This window comes from Poecilia reticulata, chromosome 11 (genome assembly GCF_904066995.2).
Source record: "Poecilia reticulata chromosome 11, P_reticulata-male-v2, whole genome shotgun sequence".
NCBI lineage: Eukaryota > Metazoa > Chordata > Actinopteri > Cyprinodontiformes > Poeciliidae > Poecilia > Poecilia reticulata.
This window is the reverse complement of record NC_088840.1, coordinates 20,319,270-20,338,800: the sequence shown is the minus strand read 5'-3', so window position 1 is coordinate 20,338,800 and position 19,531 is coordinate 20,319,270. Positions and strand designations below refer to the sequence as shown.

The following is a 19,531-nucleotide window of genomic DNA, read 5'->3' as shown; positions in this document are numbered from 1 at the left end:
AGGGAGTGATCATTTTCTAGTGAGTACAATAATTAATGACAGTGTAAATAGGCAGCAAAATTTAATATTAACAAGATGGTGCTTCAATAAAACTAATTGGCTAAAATTTTTAATCAATTGTGAAAAAAACAGCCATATGGTTACATTAAAAGGTAACATTGAAGAATATCAGATAACAGAACACATTTTAAATGTTGCTAATTCTAGTATCCCAAAAATCAAAGTTAAAGGTAAGAAAAAAGCAGTTCCTTGGTGGAATGATGAATGCAGTACAGCAGAACGTAACAAAGCATTTAAAATATTACAGAAAAATTTAACAACCGAAAACCTTATTGAATATAAAAAGAAAAGAGCAATGGCTTGCAAAATTATTAAAGAAGCTAAAAAGAAAACATGGAGAGAATATTGTTCCTCAATAGGTTCAGAAATAAAATTGCAGAACGTTTGGTCAATGTTTAGGAAAATGACGGGGAAAAGGAATGATGTTAAAATGCCAGCATTGGTCTGAGGACAGGAAATATTAGTTTTAGATAAAGATAAGGCAAATTTATTAGGGGAGACATTTGCTGCAGTTCACAGTGGTGAACATCTTACAGACAGCAGAAAATACAAAAACTTGGAAATTATAAAAATATTTTGGAAAAATGTCAAAAATGCATGTCAACATTATGAATATAACCATAAAAGAAATGAAAACAGTACTGAAAGGGACAGGATACTCAGCTCCAGGAGAGGATCAATTATGTTATGCTATGTTTTGACAGGTTCCAGAAGTAACATTGAAATTAATATTACAATTATTTAATAAAATATGGAATGAAGGTTTAATACCAAATAGCTGGAAAAGGGCAATAATACTTCTGTTTAATAAACCAGGGAAAATCCTAGCAGTCCAAATAATTATAGACCAATAGCTTTAACTTCTCATTTAAGTAAATGGATGGAGAAAATAATAGTCAGTAGATTAGGATATGTTCTTGAGCTTAAGAAACTAATGAATGGATACCAGTGTGGTTTTAGAACAGGGAGAACAACAATGGATGCTCTAACCAGAGTAAGTAATGACGTAGAGAAAGCTTTAAAAATGAAGGAGGTAATGATTATAGCATTCTTTGATAAAGAAAACGCATATGATTCACTGTGGAGAGAAGGACTACTTAAAAAAATCAGATGGGAATTAGTGGAACGATGTATAATTGGATAGCAAATTTTTGCTGGATAGAAAAATAAGAGTTAAGATTGGGAATGATTATTCAAAAGAGTTTAATGTGGAAAATGGGATACCTCAAGGTAGTGCAATTAGTCCAATCTTATTTAATATAATGATAAATGAAATTTTTTTCTGATACTGATAAATGTATAAACTATGCATTGTATGCAGATGATGGAGCCATATGGATGGATTAATGCTCTTCTAATAGAGACTGGAGAAACTCCGCTGGAAATGATAAGAATAAAATTAGCTTTAGTATATTGGATAAAAATTTAAAGTAATGAAGAAGAGAATGTAACATTAATTATATTACAAAACTGTTAGGAATATGCAAAGTTCCAGAGTAATGGATTTGGATGGATAAATTGACCAAAATGTATGGAGTAGAGGATAAGAAAATAGCTCAGTTTAATCCAATTAGTGTTATTCCTCCATGGCTACTTCCTGAGGTTAATGTAGACATGAGACTTCTTAAAATGAAAAACGACTGGAATTTAAATGAAATAGGGGTAAAGACTGATGTATATTTAAGAAAATCATATTCTAACTACCTCAAAATGTATTCAGATGGTTCTAAAAATCTTAAAATATGTGTGGGAATGAGAATAAATACACCAGTTTGAAACTCGCATCTCTAAAAGACTATCAGATCACCTATCTGGTGGAAAAATGGCAACAACAACAAAAAAAGGTGGAATGAAGATAAGAAAGGGAGAAGATTATATAAAGTACAAAAGTCAGTATTAATTAGAAATATTAATGAGAGAAACAGAAGGGAAGAAATAATTATGACCAGATTAAAAACAGGCCATACCAATTTAAATGACACATTATATTTAATAGGGAAGAAAAGTAATGATAAGTGTGAAGGATGTGGAGAGAAAGAAAATGTAGAACATGTATTAATGAACTGTAGAACATATGAATCTGAAAGGGAGAATCTAAAAAGAATGGTTGGAAGGACAGGTCAAACATTGAGTATTAAAGGAACATTAGGAAACATAATGGATATTTATAGATTAAGAAAAGTATTATTTATTTCAAAAGATTAATAAATAGAATTTAATAGATGTAAAGAAATGTTGCTACACACTCTTGTACAGTAGGTGGCGGTATGCACCTTAAAGTTGCTTGCAATCCGCGATAATAGAACAGAAGAAGACAAAGAGGCCTGTAAGTGGTTTGTTGTGTTGAATGTTGGATTGTTTCTCTGAAAACTATCTTCTGTCCAGTTTTAACGAGTTTATCAAAAAGCTCCTGTTAACTGCTGCTGAAGCAACATTCAGAGTTTAAGAATATCGTCAAGTCAGAGGAAGAGATGGATGATCGCGCGACTGCTGGATTTCTCCGGACCCCAAATAATCTTCCACCATTAGGTAGGAACACCGCGTTTGGACGAGGTTAATGTTGCCCTTTCTGTATGGGATCATTTAGTAAATGTTCTTTTCCCGTATAGATATTTTATTAACATATTGACGCAGCATGAATATTACGCTGTGACAATGGCTTATTTATGTAGAGAGAAAATGACATTTTTATTCCTCTCCTTTAACTACTGAGACTTACTTCAGAAAACAGGAGAAATGTGAACAACGAAGCGCAAGTTTAGTAAAACATAAAATATTAATAGTGGTGTTAGTAGCTGTAAATTTTATAATGTGTTTGTCAAACCAAATATTCTATAAAAGTCCAATCAAAAAGAATCCGTGTATGGTTCGTTCTTTGGTTTTTTTCGTTTCAAAATAAAATTGGAAAAACCAAACAAGCATGTGTTTTTTTGTTTTTAAAACGAAATTAGAAAAACGGCAATTGCAAAAAGAAAAAGAAAACGAGCTGTCAATTTAGCTTTTCATTATTTCATTGTTGACAATCGGTCTGACCCGGAAGTTCTCTCTGTCCGGTTTACACAGGGGCCGTATCACACATAGACATTATGCTCTGTCCCGCACACTTTGTTTTTCTACACTCGTCCAAAGCGACATGTAATTAATTTGATCATACCTTCACACAGACAGCCTTTAACTCCGACTTTGTTTTGTATATGAAGCTAATGGCTGCTAAATGCAGCTTCCCATTCAGTAAATATCTAAAGGGCTAGTCCGTCCATTTTTTTTACCAACCTTTAATCTGCTCTGGTTTAAAAAGACGCTCAAAGAACATTCTGCCAGTCATTCAAACCCTTTAAGTTTAAGTTTTTCCTTTCTGAATAGCATTAGCAAAGCAATTATAATCCGGTATGTCATGAACAAGCATGCAAAAAAGGTTATCCAAAATATACAATATCCTGGATAAATATTGTATATTTATCCAAAATAAATATAGAATATATTGTATATATAAAAACATTTATATACAATATACTAATAGATTGATAGTAGTATCTATTTCAGGTAAATACCTGGAAATAGATACCAGAAATAGAAATCTATTTCTATTTCTGGTATTGAAATCTATTTCTGCTAGAAATAGATTTATACCAGGTAGGAAATGTTTGAAATAATTTACCAGATTATTTAAAGCTTAACTAAATAAATGTTTGGCTATGGAAGAAGATTTGGGAAAGAAAAAAGGTAATCATTCTGTCTTTAATCTCAGAATTCAGACTTCAATCTAAAAAAACAAACAAATCTTGTACATCAGTAGGTGTTAGAAAAATGATATAGGCTTCTTCTCTTCTGTGGTTTAACACCTCACAATATCTTTTCACATTTTTATAAGATGCATATTACTGTCCAATTAGAAATGAAAACCTCTGTGCACTTCATGAGACTATTTATCCATCCATCCATTTTCTTCCATTTATCCGGGTTGGGTCGTGAGCCCAGACTTCCCTCCCAGCTACTTCTTCCAGCTCCTCCGGGAGAATCAAAGGTGTTCCCAGGCCAGCAGAGAGACATCGTCCCTCCAGCGTGTCCTATTTATTATAACTTATTAGACTCAACTGACTAAACATAATGAACAACTTTTGAGTTGATACTTTTAATTATTTCTTAGCTCTGGATTTATAAGCAAGAAACATTAAAAGAAACAAATATTTAATTTGTATCAACCTTTATGTAATCTGAGCTTTAAACTCAAATCTTACAAAATAAACAGACGAAACATTTTCATAAATTTATTTATTACAATAACATACGCAGATATTCAGCCAATGTTTGGGGAAACATGAAAAAATATTTCTATAATTTATGTATATAAAAGATGAGGAGACAGCGAAGAAGACGATGTCAGGAGGAGGAAGAGGATCACTGGGAGATTCTGGGAAGCTGCATCCAAACCTGGAGCTGAGGCCTCTCCTCCTAAGAGCTCCCTGCGTGAAACAATACAAAATATATTTTAAAAAGTTCACACTTCACATAAGAAGCCAATCGAAGGGAAGAATATATTTCGCACACATAAATAATATGAATTTACAAACTAAAAAGATCAGAGGAAGGGAATATTAGTAACTAGTATCGGATGATGTCAATGATTAGGAGATACTAACATCTTCAGAAACATCGAACTCTGCAGAGAGGAATATTATATTGACACACGTATCTAATAGTATATATGCAAACACATTAAACTCTTCATGTTACACTTTGAGAAGCTACGATCAGATATCAAGCAGCAGAATAGACAAGGTGACTTTCCCAGACCTTGGTTAGCGGGGTAAACACACTCCACCCGGCCGCTGAGCCTGGAGCCGCCTTGCCCCGTTAGCGGAGCTACGCTGCTCCGAAAACGCCGGAGTATATTTCAAACCGTAAATTAAGCTATAAGGGCTACTTTCTAGTCTAAAAACATCTTAAAACAACTTTTTGTGACAAATTAATAGTGTACTTACTGTTTGTCGCTGCTGGAGGCGCAGTGCAATGGAAGCCATCTTGCTGGTCCAGAGACGAGACGGGTATGGCTGCAGTGGAAAGCCACTCCCCGGTGCTCTGGCCTTTCAAAATAAAAAACTTAACTAAAAACTCAGGCTAACAATTTTTCTCGGTGACCAGCTGTCCGGTATTATTTGTTTCTCACAGGAGCTTTACTTAAACTGACTTGCGGCTGGGAGAAAATACTACAGTATATAGCCTGAAATGAACAAGCTTGTGTCCCTGCAGCCTGCATAATGTGTGTGATTCGGTCCCTGCGAAAGCCGGACAGAGAGAACTTCCGGGTCAGACCGCTTGCCAAAAATTAAATAATGAAAACAAAAATTGATAGCTCATTTTCTTTATTTTTGCAATTGCCGTTTTTCTAATTTTGTTTTAAAAAACGAAAAAACAAAAAAGAACACATGCTTGTTTGGTTTTTCTAATTTTATTTTGAAACAAAAAAACCAAAGAACGAACCATACACGGATTAAAAAGCCACCGCTACACTGAGGTGATGCTACGTATGTAGATAAAAGTTTAATATCCCAAAATCTTGAAGATTGTTTTTATTTGCTTAACAAATTTGGTCAAACTTTTCATTAGTGGTGTGTCGATTAATCCATGATAAATTTTATGAAGCATATAAAAAGGAGAACTCACCTAAACACGAGCAGTTAGTTTTTATATTTTGTCATAAATCGTTGTCTCTGGTGACGTAGCGAATAACAAGCCAATCACAACCCTCTCTCCTGTTTTTCCCCGTTTTCTTTTTGATCCAGCCATTTTTTATGCAACCAGATTAATCAGAGTTTATATATCAGAATCACAAACATTTTTTACTTGTTTATTTATTGTAAGGCTTCATGTTGTTTTGCCTATTTCACATATATTGTCCACTTGATGTCACAGTGGAGCATATGAAGCACAGCGGTGCATCGGCTCAGGAGTCCAGTGATTGGATGGAGTTCCTCAGGGCTTCATGAAGCTTCATCTCATCATCACTACTTTTCATTGTTTCCTCTGCTGCTCTGATCAAAACCTAGAGGCCCAACCCAGTGCATGCTGGTCCGATACCAGTCTCTATAGTGATGGAAAATGGACCCACAGTTCTTCCTGTTTAAATTGGAAAAGTAAATAACAAAGGACAAAAACTAAACAACTATTAACCTACAAATAAAGTGGACTAAAATTAAATTTTTATGTAATTTAGAGTAATACAAATAACATATTGACATAATGCAATTTACTGTTAAATATAAACAATAATCCCTGCTACAATTAATTTTGCGAAAAAATATGTTTTTTAAAATCCGTTGATATGAGAATTCTCCAAATGTCAGCTGGATGTGACGACTGATCTGTCTCTCTGTCTACGCTTTTGAATTTTCAAGTGTTTTTTTATTTTTATTTTAAACAATGAAAGATTTCTCCTACTTACTTCAATAAAGTTAACAATAACAATTTTTCTCTGTTTTCTTCTCCAGGTTCCCTGCAGTTTAACCAAGAGAGAAGATCGACTCTGGACCAGGAGGAGTTGGAACCTCTGCAGGGAAAACAAGACCAGGAAAAGAAAGAAGATCATCAGATAAAAGTGGAAGAGAAAGAAGTTTACTGCAGTCAGGGTGAAGAACAGATTGAATTAAAACAGGAGACTGATACCTGCATGTTGGTTCTTGTTGATGAGCAAACGCACCAAACTGAATCAGAACCAAACAGGAACCAAGTCCTCTTAAAGGAAGCTGCTGGAGCTGAGAATCAAAATCAGGAAAGAAGAAAACTTTTCTCATGTGCCATCTGTAAAAAGCGTTTCGCTTTAAAATATGTTTTTGATGATCACATGAGAACTCATACGGTTGAAAACCTGTTTTCATGTGTGAAGTGTGGAAAAAGTTTCAGTCAAAAACAGAAGTTAAATCAGCACATGATGATTCACACTGGTGAAAAACCGTTTTCATGTGGGAGCTGTGGAAAAAGTTTTAGAAGAAATGATAGGTTAACTAGACACATGATGATTCACTTTGGTGAAAAGCCGTTTTCATGTGGGAAGTGTGGAAAAAGTTTCAGTCAAAAACAGAATTTAACTAGACCAGGGGTGTCAAACTCCAGTCCTGAAGGGCCGCTGTCCTGCAGTTTTTAGATGTGCCACAGGTACAAAACACCTGAATCAAATGGCTTAATTACCTCCTCAGTTCTCCAGAGCCTTGCTAATGACCTAATTATTCTATTCAGGTGTGGTGCAGCAGAGGCACTTCTAAAAGTTGCAGGACACCGGCCCTCGAGGACTGGAGTTTGACACCCCTGAACTAGACACATGATGATTCACACAGGTGAAAAACTGTTTTCATTAATCTTCCACCCATTAGGTAGGAAACACCAGCGTTTGGACGAAGGTTAATGTCTGCACCTTTCTCTGTGAGGATAATTTTAGTAAATGTTCTTTTACCGTATAAATATTTTATTAACATATTAGAACGCAGACATGAATATTACGCTGTGCCAATGGCTTATTTATGTAGAGAGAAAATTAAATTTTTTATTCCTCTCCTTTAACTACTGAGACTTACTTCAGAAAACAGGAGAAATGTGAACAACGAAGCGCAAGTTTAGTAAAACATACAATATTAATAGTGGTGTTAGTAGCTGTAAATTTTATAATGTGTTTGTCAAACTAAATATTCTATAAAAGTCAAATCAAGAAGCCACCGCTACACTGAGGTGATGCTTCGTATGTAGATAAAAGTTTAATATCCAAAAACCTTGAAGATTGTTTTTATAGTTTATTTTTTCCAGTTTGTTAAGCAAGTTTGTTAAGCAAATAACAGTGGTCAAACATTGTTATTTGCTTAACAAATTTGGTCAAACTTTTCATTAGAGGTGTGTCGGGTAATCCATGATAAATTTTATGAAGCATATAAAACTGAGACCTTATGGAGTGAAAATAGTCTCAAAATATCTGTGCGTATGTAAAAAGATTTGTGTGTGTGTTAAAATATCTATGTGTGTGTAATACTCGATTTGTAAAACTTAAAAATAAAATAAACCTTCTCCTACGCCTATACATGTTGATAAAGTACACACAAATCACCTGGTACACATACACAAAACTGCATTTACACACAAATCCGGTTACGAGTGCACAACTATTTTTGAGACTCATTTCACGCTTCTGGGAAGCTCCAAGATTTGTGTGTAGATGGTGCGTTTACATGCTAGTAAAAGCTGGGACATCTGAGTTTTGCTCGGAGTCTATTGTTTTTATCCTCTGACGTCCTCTGTGCTTGTGCCGAAGTGGCAAATTCGTTAGTTCGCTGGATGTGACGACTGATCTGTCTCTCTGTCTACGCTTTTGAATTTTAAAGTGTTTTTTTTGTTGATTTCTGTTTTAAACAATGAAAGATTTCTCCTACTTACTTCAATAAAGTTAACAATAACTCTTTTTCTCTGTTTTCTTTTCTAGGTTCCCTGCAGTTTAACCAAGAGAGAAGATCGACTCTGGACCAGGAGGAGTTGGAACCTCTGCAGGGAAAACAAGACCAGGAAGAAAAAGAAGTTTACTGCAGTCAGGGTGAAGAACTGATTGAATTAAAACAGGAGACTGATACCTGCATGTTGGTTCTTGTTGATGAGCAAACACACCAAACTGAATCAGAACCAAACAGGAACCAAGTCCTCTTAAAGGAAGCTGCTGGAGCCGAGAAGCAAAATCAGGAAAGAAGAAAACTTTTCTCATGTGCCATCTGTAAAAAGTGTTTCGCTTTAAAATATGTTTTTGATGATCACATGAGAACTCATACAGTTCCAAGTCCTCTTAAAGGAAGCTGCTGGAGCTGAGAATCAAAATCAGGAAAGAAGAAAACCTTTCTCATGTGCCATCTGTAAAAAGCGTTTTGCTTTAAAATATGTTTTTGATGATCACATGAGAACTCATATGGTTCAAAACCTGTTTTTATGTGTGAAGTGTGGAAAAAGTTTCAGTCAAAAACAGAAGTTAAATCAGCACATGATGATTCACACTGGTGAAAAACCGTTTTCATGTGGGAGCTGTGGAAAAAGTTTTAGAAGAAATGATAGGTTAACTAGACACATGATGATTCACTCTGGTGAAAAGCCGTTTTCATGTAGGATCTGTGGGAAAAGTTTTAATCAAAAACCAACTTTAACTCAGCACATGACGATTCACACTGGTGAAAAGCCTTTTTCATGTGTGAACTGTGGAAAAAGTTTTGGTCGAAAACCAACTTTAACTCTGCACATGATGATTCACACTGGTGAAAAGCCGTTTTATGTGGCAGTTGTGGAAAAGTTTAGTCTAAAAAAGGATTTAACTCGGCATATGAGATTCACACTGGTGAAAAGCCGTTTTCATGCAGGATCTGTGGAAAAGGTTTTAGGGGAAAACAGGAGTTAACTCTTCACATGAGGCGTCATACTGGTGAAAAGCCATTTCATGTGGGAGCTGTGGAAAAAATTTTCGTCACAAAGTTAGTTTAACTCGGCACATGATGATTCACACAGGTGAAAAACCTTTTTTTGTGGGAGCTGTGGGAAAAAGTTTTAGGGGAACACAGGAGTTAACTCAGCACATAATTATTCACACCGGTGAAAAGCGTTTTCATGTGTAATCTGTGGAAAAAGTTTTAGTCAAAACCAGAGTTTAACTCAGCACATGATGATTCACAGTGGTGAAAAGCCATTTTCATGTGGGAGCTGTGGAAAAAGTTTTTGTCAGAATGGTAGTTTAATCGCCACATGATGATTCATGCAGGTGAAAAGCCGTTTTCATGTGGGAGCTGTGGAAAAACGTTTCGTCACAAAGTTAGTTTAACTCGCCACATGAGGCGTCACACTGGTGAAAAGCCGTTTTCATGTGGGAGCTGTGGAAAAAGTTTTTGTCACAAAGTTAGTTTAACTCACCACATGAGGCATCACACAGGTGAAAGCCGTTTCATGTGGGAGCTGTGGAAAAAGTTTTCGTCACAAAGTTAGTTTAACTCGCCAGAGGCGTCACACAGGTGAAAATCCATAGAAGTATTATCCATATGTGTCCTATGTTGAGGTTCACTATTCAATTCATTTGGTTTAACACTAGAATGAAAGACTGGAGGGGTTTCATGTTTATAAAGCTGAAAGTTGTATTTGTTAAATGTGATCATTTGGATCTTCACATTTGGATTCTTGGAGATGTGCAACCACGACACATTTTCCTTCAGAGATGCTTTGTTTTCTTTTCCTGGCATATTCTGTATCAAAAACAATACTGATCAACTGTATGTTATTAACATCCTGTTTATGTACAATGTGAAGAGCAGAGGGCTCAGCACACAGCCCTGAGGAGAGCCAGAACTGATGCTGATAGCTGAAGTAGCTTTGGAGCCCACTGACTATTTCATGCACTAACTGAGTTTGACCGGACATGGACTCCCTTCCAGAACATTCTCACAAGACTGGACTTGAGGACTGATTGGTATTATTCTATCCTGTATAGAGAAAGAGTGGGTGGGTGGATGTTGTTGATCTTAATACACTTATAATAAAAATTCCAATGTGCTGTTATACACTAATTGTGCATTTTCAGATATATATCAGATACTTTTATATTCAGATATATCTACATACAAAATATGCTTATGTCACTTATGTAATGAAATAAAAATTATTTATTCTGTTAGAATTATTTTCACTCTGCTGTCAATAGCAGAGTTGACATACTGTAATAAATATTTTTTCTCCGTAAAAGGTAAGAAAAATATGTAGTTTAATGTTTGATAATGACTGATTTATAAATCAAAAGTAATTTCTCAATAACGTATAAAAAATAAATACAGGAAAATTATTTGTCTTGAAATGTTATATGTTCATTAAATTATGGAATTACATAAATATATTCTTTAATAAAACGCTGTAAAAGTGTGTCCATCAATTTCAATATAAAAATTATCAGTGTCATTTCTATCAAAACATTGTGCTTTTTATTCAAAAATGCCCCCAAACAATTAATTAATGACATTAAAAGTAAAGAATTCTGTCTTCACCAATTTCTTTGATTGCCAAATCTATTAATGTGTGTCAGAAAATGTGTCAATGGCAGGTATTAACTTAAAATACTTTGTAGAAACGCACTTTATAAAGTTCGGTCCATTCACTTGTATTGGCTTACTGGCAGAGATGCCACATTCAATATGGCAGACGCTGTTACGTATCGCAGCAACGGGCCGGCCCTCTCCATGAGGCGTCTACCTATTAATGTCTATGTGTTCAGCTACGTACATTCATTTTGCGCCCCCTCCTCACCCCACGCCTCTAGGGACAGGGACAGGGAGTCTCTAAGAACCCTCTCTCCCCCCCTCACACGTCGTTCAACCAGACAGCCTTTTGTAATCCATAGGGGGGCCTATAAATATTTGGAAACCACTGGGAGGGCGCAGGAGAAAAAGTTTGGGAACCACTTACATAAGCTAACCAGAGCTAACTAGCCCTCTTAGCGAAGGAAGAGAAAGGAAGTAGCCATGGGGTCCTCAGAAGTTCTGGTGCCCCCCAATAATGCCTGATTTTTTTAATTTTTTTTACATTCTTTTCATTTCTGACGGTGTTGACAAAAACTAAGGACAAATTTCAATGGAGTTGGAAAATATATAAACATGATTTTTAATTCAATTTATTGATACTTTTATAATTATTTATATGATTACTTATACTTAATTGTCATATAATTCTAGTATTTCTTTAATTGTTTTAAGCTGTTATAATGTATTGAGTTCTGCTCCGGGACAAGGGATTTTACAGGCATCATCCACCGACTAGTGTTTAAAATAAGAAAATATTCAGCAAACACCAGAAAAATATATACTGCTCAAAAAATAAAGGGAACACTTAACACAATATAACTCCAAGTAAATCAAACTCCTGTGAAATCAAACTGTCCACTTAGGAAGCAACGCTGATTGACAATCAATTTCACATGCAGTTGTGCAAATGGAATAGACAACAGATGGAAATTATTGGCAATTATATTTAATTCATTCAGATCTAGGATGTGTTATTTGAGAGAACCCTTTACTTTTTTGTGCTCACATGAGCCAGGTTAATTTAGTTATATATTTGAAAAAATATATATTTTGTGTATATTTTATTCAAATTTTGTGCTTTATCCATAGGACCTGTTTTGTCCCTATTCTCAAGAATCACTGATTTTAAATTTTTTGCTGTGCATATTGAAGACTGTTGATAAAATGTATGACTGTTAACACATTTAAAGTGTCAAACTCCAGTCTTCAAGAGTCGTTGTTTTGCAACTTTTAGATTTGATTCTGGCTCAACACACCTGAATGAAAAGTTTTATGAATAAATAAAAAATAATTACATTTAATATATATTGCTAATATACATACATTGATATTTATTTTAGAAATTATGGTTGTCGTCAATAATTTTGTGGGTTTTTTGTTTTAGTTGTATTTTTCTCTTTTCTGCTGCAACTGTCTTCTATTATTACTATGAAAAGATTTAACGTTTTCCAAAATGAATTACCACTGTATGAGAACTCTTTACATGTAATGATCGAAGGATCCACAAGGTGGCGGTAAAGCAATAACATGAAAACCGACAATCATAAACCTGGAAAGAAGAAGACAAAGAGGACTGCACGTGGTCTGTTGTGCTGAATGTTTGAGTGTTTCTCTGAAAACTATCTTCGGTCCAGTTTTAACGAGTTTATGAAAAAGCTCCCGTTAACTGCTGCTGAAGCAACATTCAGAGTTTCAAGAAATAATCGTCAAGTCAGAGGAAGAGATGGATGATCAGCGCAGACTGCTGGATTTCTCCCGGATCCCCCAGATAATCTTACACCGAATAGGTAGGAAACACCAGCGTTTGGACGAAGGTTAATGTCTGCACCTTTCTGTATGAGGATCATTTTAGTAAATGTTCTTTTCCCGTATAAATATTTTATTAACATATTAGAACGCAGACATGAATATTACGCTGTGCCAATGGCTTATTTATGTAGAGAGAAAATGACATTTTTTATTCCTCTCCTTTAACTACTGAGACTTACTTCAGAAAACAGGAGAAATGTGAACAACGAAGCGCAAGTTTAGTAAAACATACAATATTAATAGTGGTGTTAGTAGCTGTAAATTTTATAATGTGTTTGTCAAACTAAATATTCTATAAAAGTCAAATCAAGAAGCCACCGCTACACTGAGGTGATGCTTCGTATGTAGATAAAAGTTTAATATCCAAAAACCTTGAAGATTGTTTTTATAGTTTATTTTTTCCAGTTTGTTAAGCAAATAACAGTGGTCAAACATTGTTATTTGCTTAACAAATTTGGTCAAACTTTTCATTAGAGGTGTGTCGGGTAATCCATGATAAATTTTATGAAGCATATAAAACTGAGACCTTATGGAGTGAAAATAGTCTCAAAATATCTGTGCGTATGTAAAAAGATTTGTGTGTGTGTTAAAATATCTATGTGTGTGTAATACTCGATTTGTAAAACTTAAAAATAAAATAAACCTTCTCCTACGCCTATACATGTTGATAAAGTACACACAAATCACCTGGTACACATACACAAAACTGCATTTACACACAAATCCGGTTACGATTGCACAACTATTTTTGAGACTCATTTCACACTTCTGGGAAGCTCCAAGATTTGTGTGTAGATGGTGCGTTTATATGCTAGTAAAAGCTGGGACATCTGAGTTTTGCTCGGAGTCTATTGTTTTTATCCTCTGACGTCCTCTGTGCTTGTGCCGAAGTGGCAAATTCGTTAGTTCGCTGGATGTGACGACTGATCTGTCTCTCTGTCTATGCTTTTGAATTTTAAAGTGTTTTTTTTTTTGTTGATTTCTGTTTTAAACAATGAAAGATTTCTCCTACTTACTTCAATAAAGTTAACAATAACTCTTTTTCTCTGTTTTCTCCTCCAGGTTCCCTGCAGTTTAACCAAGAGAGAAGATCGACTCTGGACCAGGAGGAGTTGGAACCTCTGCAGGGAAAACAAGACCAGGAAGAGAAAGAAGTTTACTGCAGTCAGGGTGAAGAACAGATTGAATTAAAACAGGAGACTGATACCTGCATGTTGGTTCCTGTTGATGAGCAGACACACCAAACTGAATCAGAACCAAACAGGAACCAAGTCCTCTTAAAGGAAGCTGCTGGAGCCGAGAAGCAAAATCAGAAAAGAAGAAAACTTTTCTCATGTGCCATCTGTAAAAAGTGTTTCGCTTTAAAATATGTTTTGATGATCACATGAGAACTCATACGGTTCAAAACCTGTTTTCATGTGTGAAGTGTGGAAAAAGTTTCAGTCAAAAACAGAAGTTAAATCAGCACATGATGATTCACACTGGTGAAAAACCGTTTCATGTGGGAGCTGTGGAAAAAGTTTTAGAAGAAATGATAGGTTAACTAGACACATGATGATTCACTCTGGTGAAAAGCCGTTTTCATGTGTGAAGTGTGGAAAAAGTTTCAGTCGAAAACAGAATTTAACTTGCCACATGATGATTCACACAGGTGAAAAACTGTTTTCATGTGTGAAGTGTGGAAAACGTTTCAGTCGAAAACAGAGTTTAACTCAGCACATGATGATTCACACTGGTGAAAAGCCGTTTTCTTGTGTGATGTGTGGAAAAGGTTTCAGTCAAAAACAGGAGTTAACTCGGCACAGGAGGATTCACACTGGTGAAAAACCGAATTCTTGTGGGAGCTGTGGAAAAAGTTTCAGTCGAAAACGGGAGTTAACTTGCCACATGATGATTCACACAGGTGAAAAGCCATTTTCATGTGGGAGCTGTGGAAAAAGTTTTAGGAGAAAACAGGAGTTAACTTGCCACATGATGATTCACACTGGTGAAAAGCCGTTTTCATGTGGGAGTTGTAGAAACAGCTTTAGTCGAAAACTGCATTTAACTCAGCACTTGATGATTCACACTGGTGAAAAGCCGTTTTCATGTGTGAAGTGTGGAAAAAGTTTCAGTCAAAAACAGAAATTAACTCAGCACATGATGATTCACACTGGTGAAAAGCCGTTTTCATGTGGGAGCTGTGGAAAAGGTTTCAGTCAAAAACAGAAGTTAACTCAGCACATGATGATTCACACAGGTGAAAAGCCATTTTCATGTGGGAGCTGTGGAAAAAGTTTCAGTCAAAAACAGAAGTTAACTCAGCACATGATGATTCACACAGGTGAAAAGCCATTTCATGTGGGAGCTGTGGAAAAAGTTTTAGGAGAAAACCTCAGTTAACTTGCCACATGATGATTCACACTGGTGAAAAGCCGTTTTCTTGTGGGAGTTGTGGAAAAAGTTTAGGAGAAAACAGGAGTTAACTTGCCACATGATGATTCACACTGGTGAAAAGCCGTTTTCTTGTGGGAGCTGTGGAAAAAGTTTTCGTCACAAGGTTAGTTTAACTCACCACATGAGGCGTCACACAGGTGAAAAGCCATAGCAGTATTTTCCACACGTTCTATGTTGAGGTTCACTATTCAATGGATGTGGTTTAACACTAGAATGAAAGACTGGAGGGGTTTCATGTCTATAGAGCTGAAAGTTGTATTTGTTAAATGTGATCATTTGGATCTTCACATTTGGATTCTTGGAGATGTGCAACCACAACACATTTTCCTTCAGAGATGCTTTGTTTTGTTTTCCTGGCATATTCTGTATCAAAAACAATACTGATTAACATCCTGTTTATGTACAACGTGAAGAGCAGAGGGATCAGCACACAGTCCTGAGGAGAGCCAGTACTGATGCTGATAGCTGAAGTGGCTTTGGAGCCCACTGACTATTTCATGCACTAACTGAGTTTGACCGGACATGGACTCCCTTCCAGAACATTCTCTCAAAATTGGACTTGATTTGTATTTTTCTATTCTGTATTGAGAAAGAGTGGGTGGGTGTTGTTGACCTTAATACACTTATAATAAAAGTGTTTTTTTTTGTTTTGTATTTTTCTATTTTCTGCTGCAACTGTCTTCTATTATTACTATGAAAAGATTTGAAGTTTTCCAAAATGAATTGCCACTGTATGAGATCTCTTTACATGTAATGATCGAAGGATCCACAAGGTGGCGATAAGGCAATAACATGAAAACCGACAATCATAAAACCCCAAAGAAGAAGACAGAGGACTGCACATGGTAGGAAACGCCAAGGTGAAGTTAGAAGAAAAACTCAATCTTTCTCAATATTTTTAGTCTAGTTTCTAGTCCAAATATATATTTTTGTTTCTCAACCATATGACAATGTAAAGATGCTAAGTTACAGGCTCCCAGTTGCAACATAAAAAAAAATACGCTTTCAATCGACCTGACCTAGAACGTTTTCATCACCACCTGACAAAAATATATATAGAATAATTTTTAATGACCCTATTAGTGATATTTTTACTCATTTTACCAACAAATGCTTCTCAAGAAACTAAATATTTAAAACAAAAAATCCACAGAACTAAAGGTGGTGACAAACTAGTGAGTAAACTGAAAAACTTGGTACATGTAAAGTAATTCAATTTATTTAAAATACATTAAAATGAATTAATTTTACATTTAAGTGAGATTTGACAATTTCAGTCACAAAAACCGATACAGTTGACATCTGACGGAGTTGACGAAATGCCAAACTACCTCAATTTATATGACGTTATTCTGAATGAGGCCATGTTGTAGCTCATCAGGTTCATGAAATCTTTACAGTAAACCAAAATTAAGTTTTTATTTCACAAAATTTCATCAAAGTTTTGTAAATTGTCAGTTTTTACAAAACCTTGTAAAAACTGGTTGTCACAACCAGTTTGTGGTTGTGACAAACCATGATGTGGCTTGTCACAACCACAACATGGTTGGGACAAACAACTTGGGAATAAAAAGAAAAAAACTAGAGAATAACAAATTAACCAAAATTTATTTATACTTTTATAATTATTTATATGACTACTTATACTTAATTGTCATAGTATATAATTTTAGTATTTCTTTAATTATTTTAAGCTATTTTAATGTATTGAGCTCTGCTCCTGGACAAGGGATTTTACAGGCATCATCCACCGACTACAGTGTTTAAAATACAAAAACTTTTGAGCAAACACCAGGAAAATATACATTGTTGTGCTCACATGACCCATTTTAGTTTAGTCAGATATTTGAAAAAAAAATATTTTGTGTATATATATTTTTTTATGTATTCTTATTGATTTTAACAAGAGAACAAGAAACATACATATATTCACTTACAAATACTTAAAATGTAGATCTAGACCAGACAAAAACCTAAAGGACATACACACTGGGGAGGGGAATAGATAAAAAAGGGGGTTTTGTAGCAGACCCTTAATAGACTAAACAACGTAAACATCAGTTTGACTCACCATATGACCTTATAACCAATCCTTTTTCCATCCATCGAGTTGGATATCATTTTGGCAAAAGACAGACCAAATCACCCAAAATTTATCAAGCTTGTTCTTAGTAAAATAGTTGATTTTCTCGAGTACAAAGTAGAATGTTATTTGTGTGGTCCATTGGGAAATTCCACATAATGACCCTTTCTTCCAAGAGTGCAATGCAGCGTTTAGCTTCCAAAAAGAGACATTAAGTAAGGATCTCAAGTTGTTTGGGATAACAAAGTCTTCAGAATAAATATTAAAGATGCACATTTTAGGATTCAAAGGAACCTTTTTACCAGTCATTTGACCAATCACAATCAATACATCCTTCCAAAAAGCCAACACTCGAGGACACGCCCACATACAATGAAATAAAGAACCTTTTTGGGAAGTACATTTAATGCAAGTGTCAGGAATATTAGGGTTAAAATGATGCAATTTAACTGGAGTGATGTATTGCCTAGTCAACCATTTGTATTGTAATAATTTGGAATTTGTGTTAGCAGATTGTGTATGGATCGAAGTGCAGGCTTCTGACCACTCCTCACTCGACAAGCTCTCTCCTAAGTCTGTTTCCCATGCTTGTAGGATGTTGGCCGAAGATTCTTTACATTTGTCAACAAACAAGCAATAAAGAAGAGACACCTGTCCTCTGTCATATAGGAGACTTACATAATGTCTCTAATGGAGACAAAGAGGGTAGATCAAGATTATTAAAATGAAATCCGAACTTGAAGATATTATAGAAATGTTTCGTAGGAATGTCATATTTGTTTTTAAGGTCTTAGAATGACATATTCTCCCTATAAAAGATCATTGGTATCCCCTTAGCAGACCACAGTTAAACTGGGTCCGCTCTACCTGGACGCAAGTCCCCGTTTCCAAAAATGGGTGAGAACTGGGATAGTTGTTGCTTTTCTCTTAATAATCAAGTGTTTTTGCCAGACAGCAATGTATTTTTCGGAAAGAGTTTTTTGTTTGTTTATAAGCTTTTTCCTGTCTGATGAATACAAATATAGATTATAGGAATAGAGATCAGCTGGGACTCCATGTAACCCACCCTGGGGGCTGTCTGGAAATAAATAAAACATAGCTGCCCTGATCTGGGCTGCCCAGAAATACCATAATAGATTGGGCATGGTAAACCTCCTCTGTCGTAAGGCAAATATAAAAGGGGCAGTCTCACTCTAGGACATTACCGTTCCAAATAAAGTTGAAAAAGTTTTATCTATCTCCTTAAGAGAAGGTGGGGGGGGGGGGAGTGGAACTGATTGGAAACATTCAAAAATTTTGGCAATATTGCCATTTTTTATATTGACACGACCTATTAGGAGATGGGTAGTTTGGACCATTTTTGTACTAATTGCATAACTGATTCTGTAAGGCGGTAATAATTAGTTGGAATAATATCGTTATTGTAGGGGTGACTTTAACACCTAGATAGGTAAATCCTTGTTTTGATGCTACATATGGAGTTGAAACTGGAGGATTGAGATGTTCTTTTTCTGATAAGTACAATATTTCAGATTTAGCATTATTTACCTTATATCCTGAAAAAACTCCAAAAGACTTAATTAAATCAGTTATTGTGGGCATGGTGTTACCCAACTTAGAGCAGAACAGGATTATATCGTCTGCACACAGGCTATACGATGTTCCAAGCTCCCTATTCTTATGTCGGTTATATTATCGTGTTTGCAAATTGCCATAGCTAAAGGCTCGATGGCCAGTGTGAACAACAGAGGAGAAAGGGGGCAGCCCTGCCTTGTCACACGTTTCAATTTAAAGGGAGATGAAATTAGACCATTGGTTAAGATTTCAGCTTGTGGGTTTGAGTAAATTAGCTTACCCAGCTAAGAATTTCCCTCCTATACCAAGCGTTCTATAACAGCAAACATATATTGCCATTCTATCCTGTCAAAGGCCTTCTCTGTGTCCAGTGACAGGGTAGCATTGTCTGGAACTTCAGATTTCTCAAAATTACATTAAACACCCTTCTGATGTTGTGAAAACCCTGGCTTCCTTGTACAAAGCCATTTTGATCAGGGTGGACCATCATGGGTAAAGT

General features: G+C 35.5%; 4 long non-coding RNA genes across 5 annotated transcripts; 3 read left to right on the top strand and 1 right to left on the bottom strand.

Moving 5' to 3' along the window:
• Nucleotides 1-4,392: 4,392 nt before the first annotated feature.
• Nucleotides 4,393-6,788, bottom strand: LOC145553744 (uncharacterized). Of its 2 annotated transcripts, XR_014089779.1 has the most exons (4): nucleotides 6,724-6,788; nucleotides 6,503-6,607; nucleotides 5,043-5,144; nucleotides 4,393-4,523 (listed from the first exon to the last, which is right to left on the bottom strand). It is a non-coding gene; the product is annotated as an uncharacterized LOC145553744 (long non-coding RNA). The 2 variants fall into 2 exon arrangements; XR_014089778.1 differs by lacking the exon at nucleotides 4,393-4,523 and having other exon boundaries at nucleotides 4,772-5,144.
• Nucleotides 6,789-7,314: 526 nt separating this feature from the next.
• LOC145553743 (uncharacterized) lies at nucleotides 7,315-8,665 on the top strand. Its single transcript, XR_014089777.1, has 2 exons — nucleotides 7,315-7,391; nucleotides 8,522-8,665. It is a non-coding gene; the product is annotated as an uncharacterized LOC145553743 (long non-coding RNA).
• Nucleotides 8,666-9,408: 743 nt separating this feature from the next.
• Nucleotides 9,409-10,619, top strand: LOC145553747 (uncharacterized). Its single transcript, XR_014089782.1, has 2 exons — nucleotides 9,409-9,997; nucleotides 10,077-10,619. It is a non-coding gene; the product is annotated as an uncharacterized LOC145553747 (long non-coding RNA).
• A 1,991-nt stretch (nucleotides 10,620-12,610) lies between these two features.
• Nucleotides 12,611-16,024, top strand: LOC145553741 (uncharacterized). The gene is made up of 2 exons (XR_014089775.1): nucleotides 12,611-12,916; nucleotides 14,001-16,024. It is a non-coding gene; the product is annotated as an uncharacterized LOC145553741 (long non-coding RNA).
• Nucleotides 16,025-19,531: the final 3,507 nt, after the last annotated feature.